The sequence below is a fragment of the Bos javanicus genome, chromosome 24 (assembly GCF_032452875.1).
Source record: "Bos javanicus breed banteng chromosome 24, ARS-OSU_banteng_1.0, whole genome shotgun sequence".
NCBI lineage: Eukaryota > Metazoa > Chordata > Mammalia > Artiodactyla > Bovidae > Bos > Bos javanicus.
In genome coordinates, this window is record NC_083891.1 from 58904921 (window position 1) to 58925573 (window position 20653).

Consider the following 20653-nt stretch of genomic DNA (forward strand, 5'->3'; position numbering starts at 1 on the left):
GGAGAAGGGGATGACAGAGGATGAGATGGCTGGATGGCATCACTGACTCGATGGACATGAGTCAGAGTGCACTGCGGGAGTTGGTGATGGACAGGGAGGCCTGGCGTGCTGCGATTCATGGGGTCACAAAGAGTCAGACACGACTGAGCGACTGATCTGATCTAATAAATCAGTAGAAGATAGCTGTCTTATACTAAAAGGAAGAAAACTATATGGGTAAAAGACTGGTGGAGGACAGTTTTTGCAGCTCCCAGCAGAGAGAATCTTCCAGCCTTCTGAGCATCCAGTGTGACTATGACGACATACTGCATAGTGCTCAGTCGCTAAGTCACATCTAACTCCTTTGTGACCCCGTGGACTGTAGCTCACCAGACTCCTCTGTCTATGGAATCTTCCAGGCAAGAACACTGGAGCGGGTTGCCATTTCCTCCTCTAGGGGATCTTCCGGACCCAGGGATCAAATCCACGTCTCCTGCGTCGCCTGCACTGGCCTGTGGATTCTTTACCACTGAGCCGCCTGGGAAGCACCCAATTTGACTGCACAGTGCATGGTAAAAATTTCAGTATGCTGATCCAAAAAGAGTTTAATGGAACAAAATAGAAAGCCCAGAGATAAATCCACGCACCTATGGACACCTTATCTTTGACAAAGGAGGCAAGAATATACAATGGAGAAAAGACAATCTCTTTAATAAGTGGTGCTGGGAAAACTGGTCAACCACTTGTAAAAGAATGAAACTAGAACACTTTCTAACACCATACACAAAAATAAACTCAAAATGGATTAAAGATCTAAACCTAAGACCAGAAACTATAAAACTCCTAGAGGAGAACATAGGCAAAACATTTTCTGACATAAATCACAGCAGGATCCTTTATGACCCACCTCCCAGAGTAATGGAAATAAAAGCAAAAATAAACAAATGGGACATAATTAAACTTAAAAGCTTTTGCACAACGAAGGAAACTATAAGCAAGGTGAAAAGACAGCCTTCAGAATGGGAGAAAATAATAGCAAATGAAGCAACGGACAAACAACTAATCTCAAAAATATACAGGCAGCTCTTGCAGCTCAATTTCAGAAAAATAAATGACCCAATCAAAAAATGGGCCAAAGAACTAAACAGACATTTCTCCAAAGAAGACATACAGATGGCTAATAAATACATGAAAAGATGCCCAACATCACTCATTATCAGAGAAATGCAAATCAAAACCACAATGAGGTACCATCTCATGCCAGTCAGAATGGCTACTACCCAAAAGTCTACAAACAATAAATGCTGGAGAGGGTGTGAAGAAAAGGGATCCCTCTTACACTGTTGGTGGGAATGCAAACTAGTACAGCCACTGTGGAGAACAGTGTGGAGATTCCTTAAAAAACTGGAAATAGAACTGCCATATGACCCAGCAATCCCACTGCTGGGGATACACACTGAGGAAACCAGAATTGAAAGAGACATGTATCCCGGTGTTCATCGCAGCACTGTTTACAACAGCCAGAACATGGAAGCAACCTAGATGTCCATTGGCAGATGAATGGGTAAGAAAGCTGTGGTACATATACAGAATGGAGTATTACTCAGCCATTTATTCGAATCAGTTCTAATGAGGTGCATGAAACTGGAGCCTGTTATACAGAGTGAAGTAAGTTAGAAAGAAAAACACCAATACAGTATACTAACGCATATGTATGGAAATTTAGAAAGATGGTAACGATGACCCTGTATGTGAAACAGCAAAAGAGACACAGATGTATAGAAAAGTCTTTTGGACTCTCTGGGAGAAGGTGAGGGTGAGATTATTTGAGAGAAAAGCATTGAAACATGTATATTATCACATGTGAAACAGATCGCCAGTCCAGGTTTGATGCATGAGACAGGGTGTTCAGGGCTGGTGCACTGGGATGACCCTGAGGGATGGGATGGGGAGGGAAGTGGGAGGGGGGTTCAGGATGGGGAACACGTGTACACCCATGGCTGTTTCATGTCAATGTATGGTGAAAACCACCACAATATTGTAAAGTAATTAGCCTCCAATTAAAATAAATGAATTAATTTAAAAAAAAAAAGTTTATGAGAGTAGACAGAGGAAGCAGCTTAATTTAAAAGACCCAAATATTAATTCATAGGACAATATACAGAACATTGAGAAGTATTACCAGTACAGGAATACATCATCTCTACGATTATACAGTCAACACAGCCTCTGCACGGATTCTCAGTGTCAAACCTAACGTCCCTGACTTACTCCCAAACCTCTTACTGGGACTTGGGACAGCAGGCGGGGAAGCCACGCCATTTCTTAAGGGCAGATGGGTAACTGTGCTGGTCTGACAACAATCAAGACAAACTAATTTTTGAAACGATTTTAGAAGAAAATATGTTTATAGTCGTGGTCTCCACCCCCCCCCCTCCAGCTAACCCCTATCAACCACTTTTTAGAAACATAATGGCACACACACCATGGGCTCACGAGTTTCAGTTCTTCGTTGGCTCTGCCGCATAATCCAAGAGCTTGGAGGAGTGAAACATCACTGACTGATGTAGCTTCAGAGAGTGAGAATAACGGTGATAATGAAGTAAAGACAAGACTACTCCCTACCTCATGGGCTCCTTAAAGGTCTTAGATAAAATAATCTATTAGTGTCAGGATAATGCTTGACATATGGTAAGAGCTCAGCAAATACTCCAACTTTTAAGAATGGTGCTGTGAACTGTAAGGGCCATGACGCATATCAGGGAGTGGCATCATCAGCATCCAAGGGAACGGGGCTTAAGCTAAGCCTTGAAGGAGATGGATGAGTCCTACCCTGTGACCTCAACTTCTTTAACAACTGTTTCCAACGCGCCTACCCTGGCTTCCCTGGGGGTTCAGCAGTAAAGAATCCACCTGCCAAGCAGGAGACGTGGGTTCAATCCCTGGGTCAGGAAGAGTCCCTGGAGGAAGGCATGGCAACCCTTTCCAGTTCTTGCCTGGGAAGTCCCATGGCCAGAGAAGCCTGGTGGGCTATGGTCCATGGGGTCACAAAAGAGTTGGATGTGACTTAGCTACTCAACAACAACTCTAGGCTGTAGAAACATTAGAGAAATATGAAATTACAGAAAAATCCTTACTGACCAAATCTGGAGTGTTAAAATTGCCTCCAAATAGAAAATCGGCAAATTTTTGAGATTCTAAGCCACAAGGTAGATTTCCTAGCAGCAGAGGCAGCTGTCCAAGGCTGCCTGTCAATATCTAGCAGTGACGAAAGGCTGGAGTACCCACGAGTCCTGACTGCCCTCTGCTGTGATCTGATAGACTGAATTCCCAATTCCTCCCCTCTTACATTATTTGATCTCCCTATAGCAAATCCCTAAGTAGCCCATGTGGCCCTCAACCTCCACAGTTCCCTGCCACCCAGAGTCTCCTGACAAGCCAGACAGACAGGAAGGGGCAAAGCTACACTCACCTTTCTGAAAGCTGTTCCTTTAGCAGAGCAATGTTGCTTTTTTTTTTTTTTTTTTGGTTATCTTTTCAGTTTATTTGAAGCATCCGGGAAAGATTTATGTCCCTATTTCTGATACAGTTTGCCAATTTCCATTGTTTTAAATCATCAAGGCTCTTTCTGAAACAGAGCCAGGCTCCTCATCAACCAGGGGTCCTAAATGAAAGTCTGGAAGCTCTTATAGGCAGGATAGCCCCAGACATAAAGGTTAGTTTCATAAGATCTGTTTTATAGAGGCCTCATGGTCCTGCAATGTATCCTTTCTTCATGGAAAGTGAGAGATATGCAGATGAAAACCTGCTTCAGAAAAGGACTGAATAACTTCATTCACTCTAAGGGAGAAGCTGCCAACGAAGCCCACTTTGTCATCAGGCCCACGGAGTGGCATACGCCTGACAGATGTCAACGGGGGCGTGGAGGAGTTGTGCATATATACGGGACAGAAGAGTCGGGGGACTGTCCTCATCTTAATTACAAACATGGTAAGTGGTACCTGCACAAGTTCATCTTAGGGTTGGAGATGCTACTATTAATCCTAATATTCAATTAATCTCTAAGGATCATGGGTTTCCCCAGTGGCTCAGCAGGTAAAGAATACATGTGCAACAAAGGAGGCACAGAAGATAGGCTTGATCCCTGGGTTGGGAAGACCCCTTGGAGGAGGGCACGGCAACCCACTCCAGTGTTCTTGCCTGGAGGATCCCGTGGACACAGGAGCCTGGTGGGCCACAGTCCATGGGGTTGCACAGAGTCAGACACGACTGAGCGACTGAGCACACAAGGCTCAGGTAGAAAAGCCTTTCCCAACCAGAAAGTCAGAACACGCAAGGCCACAGAAACCAGCCGCTCATGGCTGGGCTTCTCCCTACAGCCTGGACTCTAATGCTTCACATTTCTGTGCTGCCACCCTGCATTTCTTCCCCTGTCCCGTCTTTCAACACCTCTTCCTTCTTTCATTAGTAATGCATTCCTAGCCTCACTTCACTCCAACTTATTTAAAAAAACACATAGTTTCAGGGCTTCCATGGTGGTCCAGTGGTTAAGAATCCACCTGCCAATGCAAGGCATATGGGTTCAGTCCCAGATCCGGGACGATCCCACATGCCACGAGGCAATAAGCCTGTGTACAACTACGGAAGCCCTCGAGCCCTCGAGCCTGTGCCTGGTAACAAGAGAAGCCACCACAGTGAGAAGCCCGCACACCACACCCAGAAGACAGTGGCCACTCCCTGCACCTAGAGAAGCCTGCACACAGCAACAGACCCAGCGAAGCCAATACATAAATGAATACATAAAAACAAAAAAACACAATAGCTCTGCAACATGATTTTTTTTATTACTTTGACAATCAAATCAAGTGTGTTAGTTGCTCAGTCGTGTCCGACTCTTTGCGACCCCATGGACTGTAGCCCGCCAGGCTCCTCTGTCCATGGGATTCTCCAGGCAAGAACACTGAAGTGGGTTGCCATTCCATTCTCCAGGGGATCTTCCTGACACAAGAATCAAACCCAGGTCTCTCACGTTGCAAATGGATTCTTTACCATCTGAGCCAACAGGGAATACAATCAAATCAAACATCTGATGTTATAAAATGTATATCACATGCCTTGGCAAATAAAATGATGCATAGTTTAGGTTCTGAGTCTGTGAAAAAACTCAAGTCAAGTCAGTGGAGCAGGGTGTGGGGGCAAAGCAATAAATATGATACAAAACTTAGCACTAGTTCATCAGATAAAACCAGGGATGCAAAATCAAAACATACCAATAGAGCTATTATTAGGAACACAAATAGACAAGCAGAAAAAAAAAAAAAAAACTCTAGGATTTCATTCTTTTCAAAGGTCAGATGGTCAAAAAAAAAAAATGATGAGAGATGGCTCTTAGCAGAAATGCTTACAAAAATTTTTAAAAACAGTAGGTCTGTTTGGTGGACTCGTGCATTATGAAGAATCATCAAATTTTATCTGCTTCAAAAAGTGATTGTATGACATTAAGAGTGTGAGGGCCAAATCAGAGGACTCATCAGAACCACTTTTATGCTGCACCAAACCACTTGCAGTATTCTGAACTGCTGCTTCATGTTTATTGCATATATATTTCATATCTTAGAAAAAGGCTGGCAAAGTAAACCACAGGATCCTAGACGGAATTCATCAGTATGTTGGAAATTCTTCGTCATGTTTATTACAGCTGAAGATCTGTGGATGTTTGACCTTAAAAAGATTAGGAGCTATTATGGGAGCCATTACATCTGACCTACTGAGGAAATAATCAGTCCGTTCTACAAGTGGAAAGCCAGAAGCTGGACTTTCACCTCTGAGGCCTTCATAGAGAGGATTTATGCCTTGGGGAGGAGTTAGATTAGATATATTCTGCTGCTAAGTCACTTCAGTCATGTCCAACTCTGTGCGACCCCATAGATGGCAGCCCACCAGTCCCCGCCATCCCTGGGATTCTCCAGGCAAGAACACTGGAGTGGGTTGCCATTTCTTCCTCCAATGCATGAAAGCGAAAAGTGAAAGTGAAGTCGCTCAGTTGTGTCCGACTCTTAGCGACCCCATGGACTGCAGCCTACCAGGCTCCTCCATCCATGGGATTTTCCAGGCAAGAGTACTGGAGTGGGTTGCCATTAGGGGCCTTTAAATTTTGAGATTTCATGTACCTTTGGAATCCAACAAGTATAGCGTTTATTGGACTATATAAATACTTGGGAAAGCCAAAGAAGGAATGGAACTAATACAGCAGTGGAAAAGCACGCAGCACCAAGTATAAATGCAGCCAAGCAATCACGACCTTCTTTCCTTGTCCTCCCTGTATCATTATGGAGCCGTTCATCTGAGCCCTGCTCAGTCATGTGTTCAATGTACTACGCTTACTTTAGCCCAGACTCAGTAAGTCACAAATGTTTAATTGTGCCTCTGTTTAGAAAACAGTTTGCAAACTGGAGATGCTGTTTGCACACAGGCAGCCCAAAGAGCTGTATTCTTGTGGCAAGCTGATTCACCTGCCATCATGCATGGGGCTCAGGGGCCTCCAAAGTGGCGCACTTGTATTCACACCAGGATTTGTCAAGACAATCCACTGGGGCGTAGGGAAAACGAATGCTTTATTTGCATATTTATCTAAAGTTAAGAAAGAACGTAGGCTTTACTAATATTTTCTAGTGGATTGACAAATGTCTCTTAGTTAAGTGTCAAGGACGGAAATCAGGGCAGAGTGGGAGTTCTACCAGTAGAAGGCGATAAAGATGCGGACTCTATATTACAAGGTGGGCTTCTGGTTAAATGTGTTTATAGGATGTATTATCTCAACTACTTCAACTCAAACACTCTTTACAACATGGACACTTAGCCTAAAGATATCCTACAAATGTATACCCAGCAAGCGCCTACTGTAGCACAGGGAGCTCTGCTCAGCGTCGTGTGGCAGCCTGGGTGGGAGGGGGCTTTGGGGAAGAGCGGACACATGCGTGTGCACGGCTGGGTCCCTACACTGTTCGCCAAAACTGCCACAACAGCGTGTGCTAATCGCTATATCCCAATACAAAATAAAAAGGTGAAAAAATATGCCTACGTGGAAACCACATGTGATTGATAATATTTATAATGAAGGTACATGAGAAGAAGGAGAAAATGCCAGACTGAACCTTTGCCTCCTGCTAAAGCAAGCTCTTCTCCCTCCACTTGAGGGCTAAAGTAATAATAATCTGATGAGATCAGACAAGAGCCCAAAACTAACACCAACAAGACTATTTAAAGCATGAATTTGCATCTGGTATAACTAATGATAAGCTTCACAATAAATACATATTCGACCTTCAACTAACATTCTATGGTAGCATGAGGTTGTCACGATGAGCATGATATTTAAAAAGTAAGCCACTAGAACACCATTAATAAGATGATAGTGGGAGAAAAATGATTCTATACCAATACCATAAATGAACAAAAAAGAAGTTAGATATTAGGTTTAAATTTTTTCTCTTATACTTTTAAAATGTCAATATTTGTGTATGTTTTAAAAACTGTATTAGAACATGTACAAATTTATAATTGTGGGTATACGTATAATATGTACATGCATATTATATATACACACTAAAATAGATAGCTATGGTAGGTCTTATGACATCAGCTGATAAGGAATATACATATCACGTACATATAAAAATATATTTGTGTATGTCTGTGTGTGTATAATAATCATTTTATTTAGAAAATGGTGGTTTACTTATGAATGCTCAGTCATTTCAGGACTCTGAAAGACTGGTTAGCCTCTGGGGCATTTAGATTTACCTTTCAAAGAATACCTTTTTGTACAATAGTTTATATTTACAGATAGTTGAAAAATAAACCAGATAATTTGTATTCTAAACTCTTAATGATTATATTTCTATCAGTCAAGTCTCTCAGGTGTGAGACTTGAATTTTATGCCGATTTATTCCAATGGCTATTTCCACCAGATGAATACCTCCGGGCCAAAGAAACAATCTCGTCTGTGTTCATTATTTTCCCAAATTACAGATATTAAACATACATAACCATGAAGCCACGTGGTGATATTTCCATGCAACACTCCCCAACTGACTCAAATAGGTTGTGTTTATACATCTGATTAACAGATTGAAAAAATAAACCAGCACCAGATACCAAAAGGAGATAACACAACTACACTTTTATGTATCATGATTTATCCATATTTCATTTTTAGGCTGGTATAGCTAGGTCAAAGTTGAAAATAGGTGTTGTCAGTGTCTTTGACAGTGGTAATCAATGAAACCATTTTTATGTTTGCTAATTTCTGCACAGCTTAAAGTATTTTCAAAATAATTAGCAAACTGAAATTCTTCTATGTTAGATGGGTTTTATGTTTCTGTTTTGAATACTGTATTTTTTTTAGTATATCATGTTCTTTGAATATACTCATTACTTTTAAAAAATATTCTATGTTTTAGATCTGTTTTAGGTGCACAACAAAACTGAGCAGAAGGGACAGAATTTCTCATATGCCCCTGACTTGCATGCACGCTTTATCTCCCTCATTATCAACATCCCCCATCAGAGTGGGGGGGCATGTTCAACAGATGAAACCGTGTTGACAGATTATAATCAGCCAAAGTCCACAGTTACATTATGGTTCATTCTTTGCTTTGTGTATTTTGCAGGTTTGGACAAATCTATAACGGCCTGTGTCTAGCTCTACAGTGGTGAACAGAGCCGTTTTACTACCCTAACCATCCTCTGGACTCTGCCTTTTATCCCTCCCTCCCCTCAACCCTTGGCATCTACTGAGCTTTCTACTGTCATCATAACTTTGCCTTTTCCAGAATGTCACATGGCTGGAATCCTATAGTGTGGAGGCTTTTCCGACTGGCTTCTTTCACTTAAGTGATGTGCATTTAAGATTCCTGCATGTTTTCATAGCTTGAGAGCTCATTCGTTTTTAGTGCTGAGAAATATCCCAGTGTCTGGATGTACCACAGATTATTTATCCATTCACCTCTTAAAGAATATTTTGGTTGCTTCCAAGTTTTATCAATTATGAATGAAGATGCAGTAAATATTCATATGCAGGTTTTTGTGTGGACATACATTTTTCAACTCCTTTGAATAAATACCAAGGAGCATGATTAATGGATCACGTGGTTAACACTGCATTTAGTTTTGCAGAAAACTGCCGCGCTGGCTTCCAAAGTGGCTGTTCCCTTTCACGTTCCCACCGGCAGTGATGAGAGCTCCTGTCGCTCCACGTTCTCCCCAGCATCTGGTGCTGGGTGTTCCAGATTTGGGCCGTTCTAATAGGTGTGTAGAGGTATCTCCTTTTTTAATTTGCGTGACTCTAATGTGGATAGAATATATAGAATGTGGGGCATCTTTTCACATGCTTATACCCATCTGTCTATTTTCTTTGGTGAGGTTTTATTTTTTAAAGAACATTCTTGAAAATTTTGTTAATTTGGGGTTAAAAACATTAAAATGAGGTGGTTAAGATAAACAGAGAAACAACAGAGGGATGTACCAGGGAGCTTTCTGCTCCTAAGCTGCACAGGAAATCCCACTATAAAATTTATTAGCAGATCTTCTAATCAGCTCAGCCTTAATATTCAAACTTCAGTGAACACTCGCCCAAATTCAGAAGCAGCAACCCCTCTTTCATGTCATTATCAGTTTACTTTCCCACTTCTTAAGTATACTTTCTTTTATCCCGATATTAATTACAATGGCTCAGTAAAAAATAGCATGAATTAAAGAGTACATAATTAGTTTAATCAAATTCTGATGATATTGCAGATTTGTCCTTGAAATGGTCTATCTAGTTCCCAGAAGAAAAGGATCAAATTAATTAACACACTTAAAGGGGTAAAATCTCTTATACAATCTAGTATTTAGTCCAAATTTAGGGACTCATTGAAGTGTTGCTCATAGTAAAATGTCCAGTAAAAAGATATTTTGAAAATCCACATTTGAAAGAAAATGTGGACCCAACTTCTCAACCAAATGAGCATTCTTTTTCAGAGAGAAAAATCACAGAATTGAAAAGAGAAGAGAGAAAGAGAAATCTGTTTACAGATTCTGACTTTCCCATTTACTTGGTATGTATGTGGTGGGTTATCTAACTGAGGTCCCTTTATGCATACTTTGTGATAACAGTACAGACTCATATTGCTGAATAGGGAGTAGCAATCCTGCTAAAGATGACATCTGACATTTTCTGACATCTGAAAAATTAGTGCAAATATAATTTTGCAATAAAAATGTTTTCCTTCTCATCATTCCCTCTGGCCAATATATAATGAGCAAAACATTGCTTTTTGCTCATTTTTAAAAGTATCTTGAAACATGTAAAATATCATGTATGAAATGAGACGCCAGTCCAGGTTCGATGCACGATAGTGGCTGCTTGGGGCTAGTGCACTGGGACGACCCAGAGGGATGGTATGGGGAGGGAGGAGGGAGGAGGGTTCAGGATGGGGAGCACGTGTATACCTGTGGTGGATTCATTTTGATATTTGGCAAAACTAATACAATTATGTAAAGTTTAAAAATAAAATAAAATTAAAATAAATAAATAAATAAAAGTATCTTTGCTGTGGCTCATTCTTCTCAGGTCACCAGCATCTGGTCACCACCAGTTAGCCTCTTCCTCTCAATAAATCTTGTCACACCAAGCCCTTGAACTTCAGGGACACTAACAGACTTCCTAAATATCTTAAACACTTCAGGAAATAGAACCAAAGACAACTCGCTATTAATCAGCAGCCAGTAAAACATGTTAGGCTTCCCTAGCGGCTCAGCAAGGAGATCAAACCAGTCCATCCTAAAGGAAATCAACCCTGAATATTCATTGGAGGAATGATGCTGAAGCTCCAGTACTTTGGCCACCTGATGCAAAGAACTGACTCATTGGAAAAGACCCTGATGCTGGGAAAGATTGACGGCGGGAGGAGAAGGGGATGACAGAGGATGAGATGGTTGGATGGCATCATTGATTCAATCAATGGACATGAGTATGAGCAAGCTCTGGGAGATAGTGAAGGACAGGGAAGCCTGGTGTGCTGCAGTCCATAGGGTTGCAAAGAGTTGGACATGACTGAGCAACTGAACTGAACTGATACTAAGATGACCAGTGGTGGAATCAAACATCATATACACTAACAAAACACATGCTCTGGGCAGGCTCATCTTCAGAATCCTTAATCACCTTTCAGCCACTTTTATCCTCCAGACAAAGGAATGCCCACTTCTTTTAAGAAAGCCTACTTTACTTCCCAACTGTTTTCTGTCCTTTTAAAAAAAATATTGTGCCTAAATTATTTCTCTCCATAGCTTCATACTATTGGTCCAAACTCAGCTTTCTGAAACAAGTCATAAAAATGTGGTGCCCCAACTACATACAGCCTTTCAGAGATAGTCTTGCTCCGTAATAAAACCTTGCTCCAGACTTTTCTCTTTTTGAGGTTGGCCATATTTAGGTACTTCCCATAAGACATATTTTAACAACTTTTTCCTGAAAATACACAAACGGAATATCATGGAAATCCACATTTCAAAGAAAATGAATATACTTAAAATGGCCAAAACCCCAAATTACAAAGCTATGAAAAGTAGACAGTGGAATTGATAAAGAAGACTTTGATCACAGGACCAGATGAACTTCCTTAAAGCACATGAGGCCATTTTCAGCTTTGCATCACAGCACAATTTCCAATAATGGCAAATATTATAGCTTTCTCCCTATTACTTAAAAATAAGCAACATTAATTGTTCAGATAATGAGAGGCCTAGACATAGTTGGGTAGCTAGTTATTGATACAGAGCCTTCTAATGGTGTGGTTACTGGTGAGCTAAGACATCGGGTCTTCTCCTTTACCACCATACATCCGAGGAGGGCTACACAGTCAGAGCCCCGGGCTGTTTGGCTCTGTCCACGGGCAGTTTGTACCCTTTGTGATGTGCAAATATCATCCTTTCCTGTTGGTGCCATGATATAAACATGTTTGGGGGAAAGCGGTTTATTTCACAAGTTATTAAAATAATTAGAAGTTCACTTCCTATGAAGAGGGCAAAACCTGCTACCCAACATCTACTTATCCCACCAGATATTCCCATTGCGACACTCTTCTGGGTTAGGTATGAAGGCTGTTTTGAGATTACATGTATTATCTAGAAGTGCTTACACCCTGAGTAGTTATGCCAGTTTCTTGGGTATATCAAACAGACTTCTATAAACGTGCTGGGAAATTAGAAGATAAAACGATGGCTAAAAGGTAAGACCAGAAGTCCACGATGCTCTAGAGGATATAAAAAAATGAACAAATGGGGTGCTTTGGCAGATCAAAGGGCAGCCTGATAGAGTTTCTGGGAGTTTGGAGGGAAAGGTACGGATAGGACACAGGCTGGGAAGAACACTCCCCAGAGGAAGAAAGGGATAGTCACCGTGGGTCACAGCTGGTCTCCCATCCTGAGCGGATGTGGTCCTCGGGCCCGGGGAGGCATGCTCGGGTGGCACACCTGAGCCTGCAGCCAGCTCTCCCAGACTCTTCTCATAACTGAGCGCTAGACTACAGCACAAGCCGCCTTCTGAAGCCCGCTGAGCCTGCGGCCAGCTCCCAGACACTTCTCATAACTGAGCACTAGATTTACAGCACAAGCCACCTTCTGAAGCCCGCTGTCTCTGCCCAAAACCTGCCAGAGACATTTTATATACAAAGCAGGCTAGAATCTCCATGAAAATAATAACTTTTGACAACAGCTGGGGTGAAGATAGTGCCCGAAGTTTCTCTGAAGTGTTGTCAGTCACTTTCGAGCACTGAGTGTGGTAAGTCGTTCAGTCGTGTCTGACTCTGTGCGACCCCATGGGCTGTAGCCCACCAGGCTCCTCCCTCCACGGGATTCTCCAGGCAAGAAAACTGGAGTGGGCTGCCATGCCCCCGTCCAGGGGATCTTTCCAACCCAGGGATCAAGCCCGCATCTCTGACGTCTCCTGCGTTGGCAGGCGGGTTCTTTACCACTAGCGCCACCTTTTAGGGCATCATCAGCAAATAAGGGAAGGGCAGAAGCATCGGATTTTCTAATAGCTTGAGTGCCCAGCATCCAAGGAATTTTGAGGAGAGATGGTCAATCCCTGTCCTCTGCCAGCGTATCACTGGCAAGAGGGGAGGCGGTAGATTAGGATTAGAAGTGTCCATCAAAGGGACTTCCCGGGTGGTCCAGTGGCTAGGACTCTGTGCTCCCGATGCAGGGGCCTGGGTTCGATCCCTGGTCAGGGAGCTGGATCCTACATGCCGCAACTAAAGATTCTGAGTGCCACATCTAAGACCCAGCACAGCCAGATATAAAGGAATGCCAATCAATACCCCACAGGTCTGATTGTGGGGTAGGTCAGGTCTTGAGGTCACAGTGGAGAAGAGTCTTGTCCAGTGCCCACGGCTCTCTGCTTGAGAATCTGACTCAGCCCACCCCAGGTACTGAGGTTGGCTTCAGGGCCTACTGTCTGCCCAGCACCAGGCTCCACCTTGCTGACATGTTCACAGACGGAGTCTGGTGACGACAAACTCGTCCACAAATAAAACCGTGCTATGTAATGCACAAAAAAGCTAATTCTATATAAGAACGTAGGAGGTACCACAGAAAAAGCAAGTAACACAGTACGGAGGATACAGAGCATTTCATGTGAAAGTTAATGCCTGCGCAGTGCTTTAATGATCAGCAGAGATTTTCCAAACAGACAGGAGAGAGACGTGCACTCTGGGAAAAGGGAAGAACACGTGCCTGGTGTGTGGGGAGAATTAAAAAGAGTTTGCGAGGGCTCAAACATCGGCATGAGAGAGAGAAGTGGTCTAGAGAGGGGCCAGGTTAGGAAGGCCTCTGACTAGCAGAAAAAGAGCTCTGGCTTCATCCTAAAAGGAGACACAAGCGCCAGGGACTGCGGCTCTGGCAGCCACGGTCTCCACGCGACGGTCTGGAGCGCCAGCAGCAACAACGGCGCGCCATGCAGGAAGATCAGAGGTCACCGAAATAAACAAACCCGAAGGGAAGTTAAGCACCAAGCTGTGCGTACCTAGAGCTTCTCTCTCACACTAAACAGCAGGGGCTAGAGAGCTTGTGATTCGTCATAGTCCAGGTGGGGCTAGTGGTAAAGAACTCGCCTGCCAGGACAGGAGACTCGAGTTTGATCCCTGGGTCGGGCAGATCCCCTGGAGGAGGGCAGGGCAACCCGCTCCAGTGTTCTTGCCTGGAGAATCCCATGGGCACAGCAGCCTGGCGGGCTGCAGTCCACGGGGTTGCAGAGTCAGACGAGACTGAGCAGAGCAACACACGGCACAGTCAAAGCTTAGCAGACTCAGTGAGTTAAGAGACTCTGAGGCTTCTTCCTGGCCCAGGACGAATGCGGAGAGACCAGAGGGGCATGACAGGGGTCGCTGCTGAGGTGACCAGACAGACAAACATGGCCCTTTCCTGGCACCACTAAGCCTGGCCAACAGCATCTGCAAACTAGTCTGACCACCGCAGTCACAGAATCACCTGGGGATCCTCATTCAGGAGGTCTTCCCCAAATATCTGTATTTTTGCCGATTGATATTGACAACTGGGTATGTACTGGGAATACTGGTCTAGTCCTAGGATTGTACATCAGTAAAGTATGGGGAACATCTAAATAAAATACAGAACACTCTCTTAAGAGTAAAATTTTCACTTCGCAAATGAATCAACAGAATTGAAGGCCTGTGTAACTTCAAACTTATACAATGAAGTCAAAGTGTTTTGATTCTGAGCATCAAAGAAGAGTGGAGTACAAATCAGTACCAGCTCAGCAAGCTATTAAACCCACCTTAGCCGTGGGAACCATTCTTGTAACATGGAAATATTCACACAAGGTGGTTGGGAAGATAACACAACTTATTTGAAGTTACTAGCAAACGCCCCCGATAGAGCAAAGCTCACTAAATGCTAATACTCTTGAATTTCCCTGAAAAGCAAAATGTGAAAGAAAATATATGGACAGTGCCTCTCATCACTGAAAAATACTTAAGGATGTACCAAGTGACAGGTGTATGAATCAATGAAAAGAATGGATAAGAGTAGGTAAGATACATAAGTATGAACATTTCAAGCCATGGAACCAACCATTAAGTACAGTCTAGAACCAAGCACGTCCTCCACACTCAGCTGTCACATGTGTTATCCTATTCCAGGGGCTCTTCTGGCTCAGCGTCAGGACAATCAATACATTTTATCTTCTCTGCGATCTATGGCTCAAGGATCTTAACAATCCTTACCAACTAAGCTCTATCGTGTCTATATCTACCGCATTTGTTTACTCGTGCTTGCTTTTCCTTGATCCTTAATTTGAATAGAATCATCTGTTCAACATACTAAAAGGTGCTTCCTCTTGTTTTACCGTCAATTCAAGTTCACGTGACTGGACCCGTGAAGGAAAAGAAAAAAACTGGAACCGGAGGAGAGAGGCATTAGAAGTGCTGAAAACTTACAAATCTCACTCTGCACTTTTTATGTACAGAGAAAAAAATCTTGTGGCAGGATAAATTGCTGATTTATTAATCTGATGGTGTATTAATACCTAAATGGGCTCGGGAAGATCCCCTGGAGAAGGGAATGGCTACCCACTCTAGTATCCTTGCCGGGAGAATCCAGGGACAGAGGAGCCTGGCAGGCTACAGGCCATGGGGTTGCAAAGAGTTGGACACGACTGAGCGACTAACACTAATACCTAAATGCCAATTCATTTCTTGTTAATAAATTAGTTTTCCCTTGCATCCTCACCCATCTCAGGGTAGCTCAAGTCTTTAATTTCTTATATTCAGGGTTTTGGAATGCACAGGTTTTTTTTTTAAGCATAAGTCCTTTGTAAAGTTCTTTTTAAAATTTCAGTCCTTTGCAGAGAATGGCACCTCTGAAGCAACAGGAGACATCAGGAGAGGCTCCTGGAGGCCCCAGATGAATCAGGTCTGAGGCTCCAGAGGGGGCGGAAGTGACCCAGTGCTGTCTGCCCTGCACACCCCACGTGCTAGCACCTCTGTGCTGAGGGCCCGTGGGGCACCTATTTGAGAAACGGCATAAAACCCCTAGGTTCAGAGACATGCCAAAGATGACCACAAAACTCAGAGACCCAACAGGCAAGAAAATGGGGTGTCTCATCCATGATCAGGAGGGCCTTGAGACTCCTCTTTGAAGTTACGGCCCTTCCCAAGCCCCAGGACCTTAGGGAGACCCTACCAAAAGGAACCTCTGCCAGTGAGGGCCCAGAGGCAGAACAGGGATCATTCAAAGGAGATTTTTAAAGTGTGCTGTTCCAACTGAGGGCTTCCCTGGTGGCTCAGATGGTGAAGAATCGGCTTGCCATGCAGGAGACCCGGGTTCGATTCCTGGGTTGGGAAGATTCCCCTGGAGAAGGGAATGGCAACCCACTCCAGTATTCTGGCTTAGAGAATCCCATGGACGGGCTACAGTCCTTGGGGTCACAAGGAGTCGGATATGACTGAGTGACTAACACTTCTTCCAGCTGAGCTTGTGGACTGAGGCTTGTACTCACTGCAACTCTATTATTATGGCCTCTGAATAACTTTTCTTAAGTCTAATTTTATAGTGATGAGTATATTAAAAAAAAAATATACGCCCAGCTGAAAGAACTTAGAAGCTGAGGCAGAACTTTAAAGTTAGCAAAATAATAGTAACAATGTGGATATGTAAACTTGCCAGTAGAGAGCCAAAGCCTGTCTTTTACATATGATTTCTATCCTCTTTCTTCGATGAAGCGTTGATTTTTATGTTAATAACAATGCAGCTTTGATGGATGGTTGAGTTATCTGAAATGAAGGGTTAAGAAATTTAAACCTTGTCGCTTAGAGTAAGACATAAACAAACAGCTGTGAGATGTTCCATCTTGATTAAGGTTGCCACGAACTCGAATAATAATAAACAGTCTATAGCTGCTATATGCACAGTGCCTAGAAAAAGAATTTATTGCCCAGGATTATTTATTATGAAAAAATTATTGTAACTAACTCAAAGGAGAAGTTAATGTCGGGTTGTTTCCCACGATATGTAGATAATAAACACTTGATAGTCATATAAGATGAAGAGTATTACATCAATAAATACTAGATCTGTGTGTGCAAGCCCTCACTGCTGCTGCTGCTGCCGCCAAGTCGCTTCAGTCGTGTTTGACTCTGTGCAACCCCATGGACTGCAGCCTACCAGGCTTCTCCATCCATGGGATTCTCCAGGCAAGAACACTGGAGTGGGTTGCCATTTCCCTCACAAATACTTTAATTATACCATTCCTAGATGTCAGATTAGTGGAATTAACATCCTTTAGCAGAAAAATGGACAAAAAAGGAACAGCACCTGCTATATAAGTATTTATTTTTAATTAACACTTCCACTTAAGACAGTCTATATTACCAAGGAGCTAGGAATTAAAGAGAGGGGAAAATGTTACGTTATTTAATCACAGCAGCAAAGTTGTTTTAAAACGAAAAGCAAGGAACGGAATAGCAACTTGCCAAGTCAAGAGCTATTCTATCACGATCTTGTCTTAAAGATGCTTACTACATTTCAGCGTTTCCTTTACTTGTCTTTTTACCCTGTCATTTCTTCCTCAGGTTTTAGATTGAGGTGTCAGGCCCACGTTCTAATTGACATGTTGCTATGCCAAAGCACACACAGTTTTGGCTGGGCTCTCCTCCTGTCCTTAGCAATAGTTAGGTCGGTAAATTGCCTTGGCAATTGGTAATAGTCCTGCTGTTCCTCATTCATCCCCTCACAAATTAGCCCCTCAGGAAGACAGTGCTGTCTGGACTTAAAAATGACAGTGGAAAACTACCCAGTGGAAAACTACTACTGAGAAGATATCCAGATGAGGAATCACATCCATTCATTTAAAGATCAATTCCTTCACATTCAGGGGTATGGCTTCGTGGTAGATCTTTTGATCTGGTAGATCCTTTGGAGCTGAAGGAAAGCTAGGATAGCAACATGACAATGGAAATTTACGCTTGCTGTTAAACGGGTTTAAGCAAATTCGCTTTTTGTTTCAATAATACGTTGACACACTTGGATACAAATGGAGCGCAAATCCAGTTGGATAAACGCTTTGAATATGAATGCATTAAACAGCTAAGTGATGTGAGCACATGTATACCTATGTACGTGCACTTCAGCCACTCACACAGAATAATCTGTCATGCTGAAACAGGAATGAGGGTTCAGATCAATCATATACAAACTAATGCTGAGCCTTGACAGTCTATTAAAGTATTCGGTCAATTCCCAGAACAAAAACAGGAAGAGAGCAAGAGAGAGGTAATATCAAATTGAATGGTTTTATTGCAGTGATTCTAGTATTGTGTGCTGAGACCTGCACAGGTGATGGCAGAGAGCCCCGGGGGCAGATGAAGGCACACATGCACCCCCACACCTGGCTGGGCTCCCCAGGTGGCCTGCTGGTAAAGAACGTGCCTGCCTATGCAGGAGATGCAGGTTCCATCCCTGGTCAGGAAGAGTCCCTGGGGCAGGAAACGGCACCCCACCCCAGTATTTGTGCCTGGAGATTCCCATGGATGGAGGAGCCTGGCTGGCTACAGTCTATGAGGCTGCAAAGAGTCAGACGTGACTGAGCACACACGTACCTGGCCAGTGCCTAGTACATTATGGACAACACTGCCTATTATAGTGAATAAAATCCAGAGACATGGGGCAAAAAACAAGAGCCTTAGAGCATTCAATGGCTTACTTAACATAGAATCTTACATCAAAGTTTTGAAATGTAAAAATTAGAAGGTTAGAGGTGGTTCCTGGGGATAATTTGTTAGTGTCTGTAATGGTCAGTTTTAATGGTTAACTTGGCTCATCAATGAGCCAAGTTGACCATATGCATTGATTCAATCAAGCCTTAATCGAGGTGTTGCTGTGAAGGTATCAAGCCTTAATCGAGGTGTTGCTGTGAAGGTATTTTGTACATGTGGTAACATCTGTAATCAGCTGACTTGTAAGATTATTCTCAGTAATGTGAACAGGCCTCATTCACTCAGTCGGAAGGCCTTAAAAGCCAAACTACAGTTGCCCAGAGGAGGAAAACGTTCTGCCTCAATGTTGCAGCAGCAATTTCTATCAGAATTTCCAGCCTACCCTACACATTTGAAAGCTGTCAGCTCCCACAATCACATATGACATGAGCCAATTCCCTGAAATAAATAGGAGATACGTGTGTGTGGGTGGAGATGGGAGCGCAATCAAGCATAAACAACCCCAAAGTCCTTTAAAATGATAATATGGCTACATTTAATTTTCAAATGTAGCCTAGACACCTACTCAGACCACTACATTATATTCAAGTTCCAACAGTCGGCTTTGTATTTAAGGCATACAGGTTTCCATGTATTTAGGGAACAGTCCAAAGACCAAAGCTGGAGAAGGAAATGGTAACCCACTCCAGAATATTTGCCAGGAAAATCTCATGGACTGAAAAGCCTGGTGGGCCGCAGTCTATAGGGTCACAAAGAATTGGACATGACTGAGCATGGGTGGACACGCCAAAGACCAAAGAAAACCATCTTACTGTAGAGTGTTGTTTGCTTGACAGTGTCAGCTCCCAAAAGGACACTGTCACAGGAATTCTTACTAAGACACCGTATCAGTGTTCTCCAGGATGTTCTTAGTCCAACCAGTTTGGGGCATGCCAATTTTGGACATCATCTGTATGGATGTTGCTGTGGGTATGGAAGATCCAGGACTGAGCTGAGAGAGACACTTCAGGGCTAATATCTGGAAACAGGTCTGAGAATTGTTAACTGAGATGATGATATTTGAAACAAAGAAGAAATGTCTCAAAGGACACTAATATCTCAGTCATCGAGTGCTCACTGCACGTCAGGCCCTGTGCCCAGCATTTAAATATAAAAGATCTGTTTTAAGCCTTACAACTACTTTCTCCTATAAATATTACTGTGTCCTTTTCACAGAGAGGAAAACTAAGACTGCAGAGGTTAAATAACTCGCCCAAGGTCAAATATCCAGGATTCCAACATCAGCCTTTTTGATACTACAGCCTGTGGTTTTTACTATGACGCTACTGCACGGCCTGCCTTATCTTATAAATGAAGGCACTTGGTTTACAGCCAGAGTTAAGGGATGGGGAGAAAAAGAGGAATCAGAAGAGTCACCAAGGAAAGACTATCACCAGAGACAAGAAAATATATTGGATAATGTTTTAAATTTCCAAAAGAAGTGGACAGAAAAGTTAATCCTTAAAGAAGTAAGAAGGAAGTGATAAATATTGTATATCAAATAAATGTAAAGAATAACGGGAGATGGCCTTTTTTCCTAAAGTTATTGAAGGCAGGAATGGCAAGAAAAATAAAGAAGGTAGTGGTTAAGAAATTCAGATTTAAAAGATACAAAAGAAATTATGGTGGTGCAGAAGTAAAGAATCGGCCTGCAATTCTGGAGACTTCGGTTCAATCCCTGGGTCAGGAAGATCCCCTGGAGAAGGAAATGACAACCCACTTCAGTATTCTCGCCTGGGAAATCCCATGGACAGAGGAGCCTGGTGGGCTATAGTCCATGGGGTCACAAAAAGTCAGACATGACTTAGCGACTGAACAACCAAAAAACAGAAACCTCAATTAAACAGAGCTGGGAGAC

General features: G+C 42.9%; 1 long non-coding RNA gene across 1 annotated transcript; it reads left to right on the forward strand.

Annotated features, from left to right (window-relative positions):
• Nucleotides 1-360: 360 nt before the first annotated feature.
• LOC133237810 (uncharacterized) lies at nucleotides 361-10271 on the forward strand. The gene is made up of 4 exons (XR_009733367.1): nucleotides 361-1543; nucleotides 3825-3969; nucleotides 9150-9289; nucleotides 10004-10271. It is a non-coding gene; the product is annotated as an uncharacterized LOC133237810 (long non-coding RNA).
• The last annotated feature ends 10382 nt before the right edge of the window (nucleotides 10272-20653 follow it).